The sequence below is a fragment of the Staurois parvus genome, unplaced genomic scaffold (genome assembly GCF_062004578.1).
Source record: "Staurois parvus isolate SC_StPar_1 unplaced genomic scaffold, SC_StPar_1.0 ptg000454l, whole genome shotgun sequence".
In the NCBI taxonomy this organism is placed as follows: Eukaryota; Metazoa; Chordata; class Amphibia; order Anura; family Ranidae; genus Staurois; species Staurois parvus.
In genome coordinates, this window is record NW_028318250.1 from 3,696,417 (window position 1) to 3,711,800 (window position 15,384).

The 15,384-nt window shown below is 40.6% G+C and overlaps 1 long non-coding RNA gene across 1 annotated transcript; it reads left to right on the forward strand.

The window, feature by feature from the left end:
- Positions 1-3,524: 3,524 nt before the first annotated feature.
- Positions 3,525-13,797, forward strand: LOC149452939 (uncharacterized). The gene is made up of 2 exons (XR_016314743.1): positions 3,525-3,994; positions 11,839-13,797. It is a non-coding gene; the product is annotated as an uncharacterized LOC149452939 (long non-coding RNA).
- The last annotated feature ends 1,587 nt before the right edge of the window (positions 13,798-15,384 follow it).

Below are 15,384 nucleotides of genomic sequence, written 5' to 3' on the forward strand. Positions count from 1 at the left end.
TTTAAAAAACAGCCAATTACCTGTCCCTCGGTCCCGCAGTGTGTCCCCTGCAGCCCGTTTCACCGGCCCTCCTGTATTCCAGAAGGCCGGCATCTTCAGTGTGGGCACCCGGCTGTGATAGATTGTGGCTTCACAGCTGGGTACGCACTGCGCATGCACGAGTAGCACTGCACTTCATGTATGGTCCTGTAGTCTTCTGGGACCTGTCACGTGTCCCAAAAGACTACAGAGAGGGAGGGAGGACACCTTCCGCTTCCATTCGCCTAGGAGATCGGACTGGAAGTGGGAGCGGGTATCGGTCAAATTCGGGTACCTGCTCCCCCCCCGCCCCCCAAAGGTGCCAATTCTTAATGGTGAGCGGGGGAGCAGTCCTTAAAGCAGAACTTCCCCTTTTGGGTGGAGCTCCGCTTTAACCAGGTGTCTCAGAGGGGCTGTGGTTGTTCTTGAAGTCAAGGAACAGAACAGAGAACCCAAAGTTAACAAGCATCTCCTTCCGGGGTGGTGCTATACGTTATATTTGCTCACAGGGTGTCTTTAGGATAATCTCCAATATTCTTTTAATTGCAGAATAAGATTTGGAGGGTATTTTTCCTTACGAAATATACATTTTTAACATGAAACAAAGAAAAATGTGATGTTATCCTGATATCCAGATGTGGCTCTTCCAGTGTAAGTGATGACTAATTTATATTTCAAAATACAGTATAAGTTACATTTTATGGTAATGAAACAGCTACTCCAACATTAAATTATAACATTTGTATATAAATATAGAAAATATTATCATTATTTATGATAAATGTGATATTATAAAACTCTGTTTTTCAGAACACATCATTTATGCCTGTGAAGTACAATACAGTACAGGAGCCTATGTAAGTTTAATCTACTATCAATACATGTGTTACTATAAGAAAGCAGTTTCCTATCACATTACAACATTTGGAGAAGGCTTGGGGTCGTGTTCTCAAATCTTTACCTTTCTGTCTGTACACACTGTATTTGTAATGACTGCAGCTCAGGATATGAGACACTGCAGGGCCCAGCTGCTACTGTCTACCACTGATTCAGCTGGACAGGTAAGCAGAACCCTGCCACAGGGTGTGTATCTATCACTAAGTCTTTGATTAAAGCTGGGATACTTTGTCACCTTTGCAGAGTGACCCAGCTAGTGGCTGCAAGATGTGTCAAAAGCTAGTATGATCCTTACTTACAAGGAAGACATCTAAAAACAATGTGTATAGCTTTCCAGTTCGACCATAGGAATTTACAAAAAAAAATAGCTTGACAGATCTTAAAGAAATATTATTTTATATTAATTAATATATTATTCTGATTACGTCAATAAGGATGGTAAAAAAAAAGTCTATTACTGTGGTTGTTATCTGTGATGTCAAAGGGGTGTCCAAGTAGGGAAACCACCTCCCTTAAAGAAGTCTCTACCTCTCTGGAGTTCAATGTTGCAGAATCTTGCTTGATAGCAAGGGATCAGCAAGAATTAAATATTGTACTTGTCTGACCAGTGGGGTACGGACTTCATAAGAAGGTGGGTAGGTAGGATAAATCATATGACATCAACCTAACTGGTTTCATAGCCATTACCAATCTCTCTTCAAATAAGCAATGAGGGTAGGATAGAGCAGCCTTTCTCAACCAGGGTACCAGGCACCCTGGGGTGCCTTGAGGTTTCTTCAAGGGTGCCTTGAGGTTTCTTCAGGGGTGCCTTGGAAAAATGTCTAAAAATTGCCCAAAACTTGTGTACAAACCAGCGTGTGGGGTAAAACAAACCTGCCTTTTAGTTACACAAAGCCACAGGTTTTCACCACTACGACCTTCTAGCCGCCAGCATCCTGACAACCAATGATATCATAAGTTAAGGAGGATGTCAGCTGCCTGCACAGCATCCTAGTTTGACCCTCCCCTGCCCCTCTCCATCAGTGCTAGGGGTCACATTAGCTCAGTGATGGAGAAAAATTGAAGGAGAAGAGAAACACCGGTATACTAGTCAGTACCAGTGTGCAGAAGTGTATTTGCTTTGAAAGAATAAATCACATCTAACGTTGGGTGTCCTACATGTGTGGATGTTGCTGTGTTTAATAAAACTATTAGAATAGTTTTTCACATTTTAGAATGAATGCCTCTTTAAAATTATGGACACTCTTAAGGAGCCTCAAGACTGTCCATAATTTTAAAGGGTGCCTCGGGACCAGGGGCGGACTGACAACTCATGGGGCCCCCGGGCAATAGGGGATCATGGGGCCCATGTGTCCTTGCCCAAACTCAAAAAAGCCCATGAAAAAGGTACCAGGGCATCTCATGGGGCCCCCTACTGACCCCGGGCCCTCGGGCAGTGCCCGAGTTTCCAAATGGTCAGTCCGCCCCTGCTCGGGACTGTCCGTAATTTTAAAGGGTGCCTTGACTGAAAAAAGGTTGAGAAACACTGGGATAAAGTTTGAGTCAGCAGCACTTTAGCTGTCCACAACAGTACTGCTGCTCTGTCAGGTCTTCAATATCCTTTCATGTAAGGCAGTAGACTCTACCAGTAATAAAGTATCCACTCTATTGCTGTAGCAAAGGAGACCCCCCCATCCCCACAGCTCAATTCTCTATCATGTAAAACGCATGAAAAATGCTGATTTCTCATTATACCCATGACAAGTTAGTTGTGAGTAGAAGTATAGAGATCTCACTACCAGGTTCCTAAAAATACTAAGCTACAATGTTGATTTGAAAAAATTAAGCCAATGTACTAAGAGCTAAAACTTTAATTTAAACAACTGAAACTAATGCACTAAAACTTTAGTTTTGGGTGGGTTAGCATTTCAAAGTGTCGAACCCTTAGAACTCTACTAGAATACTCATTAGTATTAAAGTGTTACTAAACCCACAACAGTAAAATCAGTCTGTATATGCAGTAAAACAGGCTTCATTGTGGAACCTAAGGGGTTAATCCTCTGCATTGTGTAAAAATGGTGTTTGAACTTGTCTTCTCCGATCCCTTCTTCCAATGTCCCCCTCTTATCTCCTGATATGACATATTGTGCGGAGTCACTCTGCACATTCTCAGTTTGGTGTGTATTGCTGCAGAGGTTTTTTTTTTCCTTGAGCGAGGGCGTGTGATTAGCACAGGACCAATCAGCATTGTCCAGAAAGAGGTCAGGGGTTCTGCATCCTCCTAAAAAAAACTCTTCCTACAAGCTTTAGCAGAGCTCTGCTGGACACTGATAGAAGTCACAAGACTGCTCTAACTGCTGATGAGAAAACGTATTTAGCAGTTTATATTTACTAAAATAATTTCATTTCCATGTTCTGTGTACTGTGGGAGACCAGATATAATGAACGCAGGGTCCTGGGTTTAGGAACACTTTAATGTTTAATACTTTAAAACCAGAGGAACATTGATCCAGTGGCACTATAAAATATTTTTTCAAATCTGAGACGCGGTACAGCCCATATATAGTATGTGAAAATGTTAGGAAAACACTGTGTCATTCAAAGCAATCAATCAGTTTTCTCCTTACATGTTCCTAGTGGAAAAATCTGGTTAGGTGTTATTAATACCACGAATACTCTTGCAATATGTAGTATTACTACTGTGCACAACCTGCGTAAACCTCAAATGATCGAGTATTATTTTACAGCTTGCTGAGAAATTACTCAGAAGATGAGACAGACACATCAATGCGTTCATATTAAGATTGGATTATAGTTAACGCTAAACCAGGTTAGTTATAACAAACGGTTATATTTATTGGAGTGCTCCATTTCCCATATAATCACGAATTACTGATAACTCTGGATGATGTAATGCAGAGGAATGTCACCATCATCCAAACTAGGATGGACGATCGGCCCTGCAAAACTGCTCCTCTTCTCCCTATCATGCGGTTGCGCCACTTGCCAACAGCATTGTGGAAATAATGATCTCGAGACCTCATCCAGATTCCACTTCAGTAGTGAAGAAAAGTAAAGGCTGCCATGGAAGTGAGGAAAAGTAAGTGTGTTTCTGCATTAGACCTCTGAAAAGACTAAGAGAACAATAATTCATGAATTTATGGGTAGCATCAAAATGACCAGCGTTCAGGTTTAGGGAAACATGAAGAACCATCAACCTTATAAGACATACTATAAAGCTGTTACATTAGGCAAAAAGACATTGAACAAGCTTGATATATTGCTACCATTATGCTGTGAAAAATAAAGTGCATCCTTCTTCACAGCAATGTTTGGAGTACTGTTGGTTCTACATATTTTCTGTATGTATAGTGCCAGCTGCGTATTGGCAGATCACAGCCTCCACAGGCCCTAATGTACTGGTGAGCTGAGACGCTTCAAGATTAGTTCAGCTTAGTGTAGCTCTACCCCCGTAGGAGCCGCTGGTAGTATTGGATCCACTGCTCTTTTCCTTGGCCCTAGGCGAAACCTCACTCCTGCTGACACCACCAGAATACCCTTGCTGGGACCTCCTGGCAGTTAGGAAGAGCACATACTGACTGTGGTAAAGTAAATGTGTTGTTTTGGCAAAACTAGAGTGATAAGGTAATACAGTAGTTCAAATATTCAAAGCTAACACGCAAGGAGAAGGCAATGACAATACAGTGCAGTTAACACAGTGCCTTTAAAGTGAGGCTAAATATGTACTGCAGTACCAAGAGCGTAAACATAAGGTCTCTGGGAGATCACACTCCAAGTGACTTCAGATGACTACCAATAAGGCGATAGGCTATTTCACTTAGCAGCTCTCAGCTGGTAGTGCTACGCTTTGGCCTGAAAGTCTGTCAAATCTCCTGCACACCAGTGCTGCTACCAGGCAGACCCTTGAGTTTGAATAGTCCTTTGATGTAACATTCTGCCGGCTCAATTGGGGCCCTTTATGTTGGCTCACAAAGCAGGATGATGCTGCTTTAAGATGAGGAGGTTCACTTTAAGATGTGAAGTTAATGGGGACACTCACTTTAAGATGTGAATTGAATGAGAAACTTGCATAAAGAAGGACTGGAGTTAGTCAGTAGGAATGACTTTTTGTAAATGGCTAAGCAAAGGTAAATTTTGTTGAAGCCAAGAGTGTGCAAAGCAGGAAGAGAAATGATAATCCAGTTTGGAAGTCTGGGTTCAGGGGCAGCTTTAGTGTAAAAGGAGGCAGCTTACAGTCATGGATGGCAAAAGTGTGTTTTAACTCTTATTATGGACAGCATCAGTAAATGACCATAACCCAGGTAGGCCTGTGTGGCAACAAGAACTAACTTTAATGTTTTGTAGTGAAGTGTGAGTTGGTGACCCTGTCACCCAATCCTTCTGTCTGCTAAGCATGCAAGTTGTCATTCAATGGGGGGGGGGCCATTTTTAAATAGCAAGGTGGCTGTGGTGATCTGGATACAAGCGCTTTATATAAAAGCTTCGGATGTTGAAGGATCTCCCCAGAGTAGCTGCTCCTTGGCTCCGCTCACTAACAGCTCTGTTAACTTCAGCTCAACCTTGCCTGGTCTGGACAGCACGGCTCACACTCCTTCCAATTGTCACATCTCTCTCCAACTCCTTAGTGGGTTTTTTCTTTTACAGTGGGGATCGAAAGTTTGGGCACCCCAGCTAAAAATGTGTATTAATGTGCATAAAGAAGCCAAGGAAAGATGGAAAAATCTCCAAAAGGCATCAAATTACAGATTAGACATTCTTATAATATGTCAACAAAAGTTAGATTTTATTTCCATCATTTACACTTTCAAAATAACAGAAAACAAAAAAATGGCGTCTGCAAAAGTTTGGGCACCCTGCAGAATTTATAGCATGCACTGCCCCCTTTGCAAAGCTGAGACCTGCCAGTGTCATGGATTGTTCTCAATCATCGTCTGAGAAGACCAGGTTATGTCAATCTCAAAGGTTTTAAATGCCCAGACTCATCTGACCTTGCCCCAACAATCAGCACCGTGGGTTCTTCTAAGCAGTTGTCTAGAAAACTGAAACTGAAAATAGTTGACGCTCACAAAGCTGGAGAAGGCTATAAGAAGATAGCAAAGCGTTTTCAGATGTCAATATCCTCTGTTCGGAATGTAATTAAGAAATGCCAGTCATCAGGAACAGTGGAAGTTAAAGCAAGATCTGGAAGACCAAGAAAAATATCAGACAGAACAGCTTGCAGGATTGTCAGAAAAACAATTCAAAACCCACGTTTGACTGCACGATCCCTCCAGAAAGATCTGGCAGACACTGCAGTTGTGGTACACTATTCCACTATAAAGAGATACTTGTACAAATATGGTCTTCATGGAAGAGTCATCAGAAGAAAACCTCTTCTATGTCCTCACCACAAAAATCATCGTTTGAACTTTGCAAATGAACATACAGTTGCAAGAAAAAGTATGTGAACCCTTTGGGATTACGTGGAGTTTTGCATGAATTGGGCATAAAATGTGCTCTGAACGTCATCTAAGTCACAACAATAGAAGAACACAGTCTGCTGAACATAATACTACACAAACATTAGATGTTGCCATGGTTTAATTGCACATAACATGTAAACATTCACAGTGCAGGGAGGAAAAAGTATGTGAACCTTTGGACTTAATAACTGGTTGACCCTCCTTTGGCAGCAATAACCTCAACCAAACGTTTCCTGTAGTTGCAGATCAGACCGGCACAATGATCTGGAGTCATTTTGGACCACTCCTCTTCACAAAACTGTTTCAGTATAGCAATATTCTTGGGATGTCTGGTGTGAATCGCTCTCTTAAGGTCATGCCACAGCATTTCAATCGGGTTGAGGTCAGGACTCTGACTGGGCCACTCCAGAAGGCGTATTCTCTGCTGTTGCAGCCATTGTTTTGTTGAATTACTTGTATGCTTTGGGTCATTGTCCTGTTGCATCACCCATCCTCTGCGGAGCTTCAGTTGGCGGACAGATGGTCGTACGTTTTCCTGCAAAATGTCTTGATAAACTCTGGAATTCATTTTCCCATCAATGACAACAATCCGTCCAGGCCCTGAGGCAGCAAAGCAGCCCCAAACCATGATGCTCTCTCCGCCATGTTTTACAGTGGGGATGAGGTTTGATGTTGGTGTGCTGTGCCTTTTTTTCTCCACACATAGTGTTGTGTGTTCTTCCCAAACAACTCAATCTTGGTTTCATCTGTCCACAGTACATTTTGCCAGTAGTGCTGTGGAACATCCAGGTGCTCTTTTGCAAACTTCAAACGTGCTGCAATATTCTTTTTGGACAGCAATGGCTTCCTCCGTGGTGTCCTCCCATGTACTCCATTCTTGTTTAATGTTTTCCTTATTGTAGATGTGTCAACAAAAATGTTAGCATGTGCCAGAGATTTCTGTAGGTCTTTAGCTGACACTCTGGGATTCTTCTTTACCTCATGCAGCATTCTGCACTGTGCTCTTGCAGTCATTTTTACAGGACGACCACGTCTAGGGAGAGTAGCAACAGTGCTGAACTTTCTCCATTTGTAGACAGTCTGTCTTACCGTGGACACATGAACATCAAGGCTTTTGGAGATACTTTTGTAACCCTTTCCAGCTTCATGCAAGTCAACAATTCTTGATCGTAGGTCTTCTGAGAGCTCTTTTCTGCAAGGCATGGTTCACATCACACAGTGCTTCTTGAAACCAGTAAACCCAAAACAGGTGTGTGTTTTTTAAGGGCAGGACAGCTGTCAGCAACACATCCAATATCATCAAACTGATTGCAGTCAAGGTTGGCTCACTCCTGGCTCCAATTAGCTCTGGGAGAAGTCATTAAGCTAGGGCTTCACATACTTTTTCCTCCCTGCACTGTGAATGTTTACATGTTATGTGCAATTAAACCATGGCAACATCTAATTTTTGTGTAGTATTATGTTCAGCAGACTGTGTTCTTCTATTGTTGTGACTTAGATGACATTCAGAGCACATTTTATGCCCAATTCTTGCAAAACTCCACGTAATCCCAAGGGTTCACATACTTTTTCTTGCAACTGTATAGACAAGCCTGATGCATTTTGGAAACAAGTTCTGTGGACCGATGAGGTTAAAATTGAACTTTTTGGCCGGAATGAGCAAAGGTACGTTTGGAGAAGAAGGGGCACAGAATTTAATGAAAAGAACCTCTGTCCAACTGTTAAGCATGGGGTTGGATCAATCATGCATTGGGGTTGTGTTGCAGCCAGTGGCACAGGGAACATCTCACGAGTAGAAGGAAAAATGGATTCAATAAAATTTCAGCAAATTTTGGATGGTAACTTGATGCCATCTGTGAAAAAGCTGAAGTTAAAGAGAGGATGGCTTCTACAAATGGATAATGATCCTAAACACACCTCGAAATCCACGGGGGATTACATCAAGAGACGTAAACTGAAGGTTTTGCCATGGCCTTCACAATCTCCTGACCTCAACACAATTGAAAATCTATGGATAGACCTTAAAAGAGCAGTGCGTGACAGACAGCCCAGAAATCTCAAAGAACTGGAAGACTTTTGTAAGGAAGAATGGGCAAAGATACCTCAAACAAGAATTGAAAGACTCTTGGCAGGCTACAAAAAGCATTTACAAGCTGTGATACTTGCCAAAGGGGGCAGTACAAGATATTAACTCTGCAGGGTGCCCAAACTTTTGCAGACGCCATTTTTTTGTTTTCTGTTATTTTGAAAGTGTAAATGATGGAAATAAAATCTAACTTTTGTTGACATATTATAAGAATGTCTAATCTGTAATTTGATGCCTTTTGGAGATTTTTCCATCTTTCCTTGGCTTCTTTATGCACATTAATACAAATTTTTAGGTGGGGTGCCCAAACTTTCGATCCCCACTGTATATTGTTCCTCCCCTTGGCTGGTGCTTGTAGTTTTAACTTCAGCTTTAATGTATAGAATATCTTGCATCCAGACTACATCTCCCAGAATGCTCTGAGTATTTGTATTAAGGCTATGGAAAGGCATAATGCTGAATGTCACCACCTTGTGGGCAAATAGAGTTCTACATCCTTAGTAACAATTCACAGTGTACATTAGCATTTGACAGTATCTTGTCTGCACTCAGCAGCATTCAGCGAAGGAGAATGGAGCTGAGCTGCTTCCCACATGATTTCTGAAAATTCTTTGGCCCATTTTGGTTCTTATATATAAGTACATTGAGTCAGCACCACAGACAGGTAATTAGTACTTTGTTTTATTTACTGTTTCATTATTTGATCATTACCAACCACTTATGTACACAGGTATGCACAGTACATACACATTGAAGAGTTGACAGGAAAGGTAGAGTGGTTTAGTACTTATTTTCTTTATTGTTATGATCAGGGCTGTAAAAATGGAAATAAATGTTAATATGAAGTATAGTTCATTAATACTGTATAGTCTTCTATCTTTCCAGCAGGTGGAGCTCTAGTCTCCATTTAGCAGTTGTTCAGATATTTCAGCTGTGCTGAGAGAAGCTCACTGTTAACCAAACGTAGAGAAGTTACTATAGCCACTGTGCATGTTTACTTTGTAAACTCTATTTTTACTTTGTAAAGTGAATTTTTAGTTACATTAGTGAATGAGGTGAAGCCCTGTTCATATGCACATGCAAGCAAAAATCCTGTTTTCGTCTTGCTATGTGTACACCCCCTTCTTTAAAAAAAAACACCATGTGGTCATCACAGCAGTGACATCCCTTATCAGATGTCCTAGTTGGCTTTAATCAGACAAAGAGACGCAAAGCAAGCAACATCTGCTGTGCTGTCTGTTTAGCTACCCCATAGCACTTTGGAATCGTTTGTCAGTAGTACTTTGATTTATTGGCTTTTTCATTATTTGATAATTTCCAAGCACTTGTGCATGATGAGGGCTAAACACAGTGGCTAAATGGTTAGCACTTCCACCTGGAAGTACTAGTGTCCTTGGTTTGAATCCCAAGCACGGCACCACCTGCCTGGAGTTTGCATGTTCCCCCTGTGCCTGCATGGGTTTCTTCTGGGTACTCTGGTTTCCTCCCACACTCCAAAGACATGCTGCTAGTTAATTGGGTCCTGTCTAAATTGGCCCTAGTATGTGTATGTATGATTGTGAGTTAGGGACCTTAGATTGTAAGCTCCTTGAGGGCAGAGACTGATGTGAAGGTGTAGTATGTATAGCACTGCATACAATGTTAGAGCTATATAAATACCTGTAATAAAAAAATCAAATAAACAGCAGGGTGAGGGTGAAACTATGGATGAAGGGGTTGTGCCAGGCTCCCTTCCTCCAATAACCAGCCATCCGATAGCAAATAAACTCCCCTATTACTTCAGTAGAGACTTTCAAGCATCCAGTTTCCTCTGGTTTCCTCCCACACTCCAAAGACATGCTGGTAGGTTAATTGGCTCCTGTCTAAATTGGCCCTAGTATGTGTATGTATGAATGTGATTTGGGGATCTTAGATTGTATGCCCCTTGAGGGTTAGTGACTGATGTGAATGTATAGTATATATGTAAAGCACTGCATGAATTGACAGTACTATATAACTACCTATAATAAATAAAAAAGTATAGAAATGTAAATAAGTATTGTATAGTCTTTTATCCATCCAGCAGACAGTGCTCTGGTCACCCTTTCACAGCTATGAGACATTTCAGCTGTGCTGAGAGAAAGCTACAAAGCAAGCAGAACTGCTGTGCTGTCTGTTTTGCTGCTCCATAGTGCTTTGCAATCCTCTGTCATGTATTTTAAGTGAAGAGAAGTGTCAACTGCCATAATTCATTCACATGGATCATACATATCACACCATTGTGGTTTTTTTTAATCCTCTAAATACCGTATTCATACAGCACTGTTGTGTGGTCACATGATCTTTCTCTGTTCTTTGGCATCTGCAGGGAAAGATCTTCGGTAGCGGCTTCTATTACTCTGCTGATGTATGCTTTCTACAGTGTAAGTCTTTGTCTGGCCAGCACTGATTGGTGCTGTGCCAGTCACATGACAAAAAAAAAACTGTTTTAGAAGAGCAGTTCAAATTAGATTATAAATATCAAATAACTATTTTATAGTTATTTTATAGAATATAATACCATAGATGCAGCTACAAATTTATAAACACTGCCATCCACTGGTTGAAGAATATATCTACACTGATGTAGTTGTTGCATAAAATACATGTTCATTGTGTTCCAAGAGTCAATGTTCAGATGGCATCAAAGACTATTTTTTTTTTACTTTAGGTGTATTAGCAATTGCATTAGATATATTCAATACTGATTTAAATTAAAACTAAGCTTTTGTGTGAGCTTCTTAGTGAATATAATCAATTAACATACTAGATCTCTCCCCATATTGTTTAGCAAGTGGGCCTGTGGGCTTTGCTAGGACTGTTCCCCCTCATCATTACATTTGTTTGCTGGCCCACAAGATCAGAAGCATGTTACAGGTAATTGATAAGATCTGAGACACATGCATAGGTATGAAAATGGATTCATCATTTTCCCCTCTTTCTTCTTCCCTCCTTATACCCCCCTCTTCGTCTTTATCCTCCCCCCTTTCCTCTGTAGCCCCCCCCTTTTTTCTTCTTCCCTACTTTCCTTCTCTGGGAGGGGTTTAGAGTAGATAATATGATGTTTTAGATAATTATTATATGGTTCTCCATTTTGGAATGACAACTTACAGTCAGGGGCGGACTGACTATTCGAACACTCGGGCACTGCCCGAGGGCCCGGGGTCAGTAGGGGGCCCCATGAAATGCCCCTGGTACCTTTTTTATAGGCTTTTTTTAGTGTGGGCAAGGGCACAGAGGCCCCATGATCCCCTATTGCCCGGGGCCCCATGAGTTGTCAGTCCGCCCCTGCTTACATTATTTTCTGTCAAACATGTAATATACATTCTCTGATATTATGTTCTGATACTGTTTTAGTGATAAATCCACTTGGTGAAGATCCAAGGTCTCGAGAAAGTGGGACACCCCGTGAAACTTGTCGACCCATGCTAACAATCTCCAAGGACTCTACAATCTAAAGCTCTCATATCATTTATGACAGGATTGATGTTAGATTTGTCTATATTTTTAAGAAATGATACATACTGTATTTTTTAATGTATAAAGATGTGTTATTTTTAATGATTGATATTGTTTATTGTATAACCATTGGAGGTATATTTAAAGTCCCATCTATTATAAGTATTGTTGGTCTAGCATCGAGCAAGGGATTATACTCCCCAAAAGTATTATATATTAATACACCACTCTCCTACCCTACCTAACAGTTTTCTCTTAAGAAACCCTAATTGCAACACCAGCTTAGTATTGCTCAGCAGAATAGAACAAAATACAGCAGTACACAAAGACAAGGAAGTGTGTCCATGGACACAAGCCCTAAGTCTCAGAGCATTGTGCAGCCCTTTAGCATCTTATATGAAAATTAACTGAACAAGAGCTCCAAGGTGTCTGAATAAATGACTTCTGAAAAGTTTCTGCAAATCATGCATAACTTATTTAATTGTAAAAATGACTCATTTCATGTAAAAAAAAAAAAATGTGGTCCTATAAAGACTTGACTAGGTTGTATAGTATACCTCCTCCCTTAGTCATTAGGGTAATTAGTTCTGCCCAGCTCTTTTAAAAATAGTCTTTGCAATCAAGATAACTGCTAATCAGGGTCTGGAAATAAAGTAAATGCACAATATGTGGTCCTGGGCGCAAGCATTGCCTTTAAAATCAAGTATTCCAAATTAAAATTGACTGTTAAGTAGTGTTTCCTCATAGTGAGGTGTGTAAATTTTTTTTTTGTCTGATACTGATAAAAATATGTTAGATCAACTCCTATTGTACCAACAAAATATTGTTTTTGTTGCTGTTGTTTTTATTATGTACTAAAACATAATTAATTCATAAATAATTACTGCAAAGTGATTCTAAAGGCTAATTTTTAAACAACAAACATGTCATACTTACCTGCTCTGTGCAATGGTTTTACACAGAGCAGCCACACTCGTCCTCTTCTCGGGTCCCCCACTGGCATTCCTGGCCGCTTGCTTTGGGGGCATTCATGTGTGCTTGCTCATGGGCAGGCTCTGTATGTCCATTGACACACAGACTGCAGCTCGGCCCCACCTCCCGCTCTCTCTTCACTGACTATGATTGACAGCAGCAGGAGCCAGCAGTTTCTCCTGCTGCTTTTATGTCCAATGTGGAGAGAGAGAGCCAAGACAGCTGCTGCTCTTGTGCACAACACTGGGTTGAGATCAGGCTTAGGTAAGTATAAGGGGGGATTAAAAACAATAGAAACCACACTCGTGTGACATGACAATATTCATGGAATAAGCTGCAAGCATACTATGAGATATAAAACATAATAAAAATTGTATAGCAAAAATGTCTGCGCTAATTCCCACCACTAAAGAGTGCAAACCTATAATATATCCCCGTAGATATACATAATTGTAATTAGTGAAAAAATGAAATATAATAAATAAAACAATAATATGCCATATACAAATATGTGTGGTTATTCAATTATGTGCACAGAACTCTTTCGAATAATAAAAGTCCCATAAATATAAAGTAAATAGTGAATGTCCAAAGAAAAATGTTAGGTGAAAAAGCCCACATCCACCAGAATAGATCCTGAAGGTAAGGGTATCCAAAGATAGGTTTAAAGCTTCCACCAGTTTCTAACAAAATGGACACTTACCAAATGGGAATGACCCTCTAACTAAAGAGAAGTCACACACAACATTAGTAGTAATGTTCCCATGTACGTCATCGCGTAACCGGAAGTCAACCCGGAAGTGTTTGTATTACCGGCCAGCACTATTACCGAATTTTAAATGTGAGTGCATTTTTATCTTATAATAAAGTTTCTGGATGACTTTACGCTATGTGCAGCTTTTGTTTTTCATATTTTTATGAGCTCTGGTGAATGGTGGTTGATTAAGGAGATGGTTGGAGCAGATCAGAGACTAATCTGGTTTCCTGTGGTCCCCAAAAGAGGTAATTCCTGGGGAACATTACTACTCATGCTGTCCAGGACTACTTTTTTAAAAATAGTCAATGCTAATTGAGAAAGCAAAGTTCCATTTTAAACGGGCTTTTTACATCCAAGGAGCTAAGGGATTACAAGAAAATGTGAAAAGGAGAACAAAGCTCCGCTTGCTAGCTGGATATAGGTCTGCATACGTTTATATGTGATATTTTGCATGTACCTGACAGATCCACTCAGTGCAGACAAAATGGAGCTGAACCTGCTAAGTAAGGTTAAAATAATCCTATGAAAAGCATGTACACTGTCCACACCAGTGCGGAGACAGCGTCATCCAGTGCCCAGGGCAAAGATGCAAAACTGCACCCCCCTCTCCTTCTCTCATTCATGATGTCCAGCTTCCTTGTCAGTGGATCCTATGCACAGCAGCCACTCATTTGTCAAAATCACTGCCGCTGTTAGCCTTGTAAGATAAGGAAGGCGCCCCATCCCTATAGTAAACCATGGTGCCCAGGGCAGCTGCCCCTCCCACCTACCCCTTGTCCTGGCCCTGGTCCACTCAGTGATTGCTGAAGGCAATAGAAGTCTCTACACCTTAATTGCCATTGAATGGCATTTAGGAACTAGCCACATAAACTGCAAGTTCTCTGTAATTAGAGACAAATTCCCCTTTCTAAGCAGAGGCCTATATAAACTATATGTAGCATCAGCTACATACATTGTATAGTGCTCTGTTTTGGAAGGGGGTCTTCCATCTGCTTCCAGGACAAAATTGAGTTGGGTTAAGTGCTTCCTAACCATTCACATTAAGCCTTGTATTTTTAGCAGTGAATACAAGGATTCCTCTGAATGACTGAGGTGTAGATTGCGACATCATCATCCTGCCTCTCCATCTCAGCCAGTCAGAGGAAGCCTTTTATTCTTTGAAACAAAGAAAGTCTCTGTTGCCAGAACAGAAACACTGTTTACTGCATGTAGCATCATCTATACTGTGACAGTGGCCACAGCAATTAGTAAAACAAATAGTTTAATTTGGGCCAGCTTGGCCCAAACAAACTATTTAAGGTGAGAGTAAACCTGGAGTTTAGGCTGACCCTTGCACTGCATAGCTGATCAAAAAGAGATTTTATAATGTATGGTCAGCAATTAGAAACATTTAGATCCTTAAAGGTTTCTCCTTCCATGTTGGATGATTTCACAAGTAGAGGAAATAAATATGAGGTTATATCTATTCAAAGTTTTTAAAACATTACAATCCAAATATTCCATATGGAGGCAACACAAGTATCTTAAGGTCCACTGATACTAATTACATCCTAGAAATTATTGCACACCTATGTCCAAAAACATTAGGAGAATCCATCAGTCTCATCTGATAGAGGCAATTGAGTGAGTTGACAGAATTTAGCAGCATATACTAAAATATTTTTAAAAATTAATAAATAATATATAATAATAGTAACTACTTTAAACCCAGAACA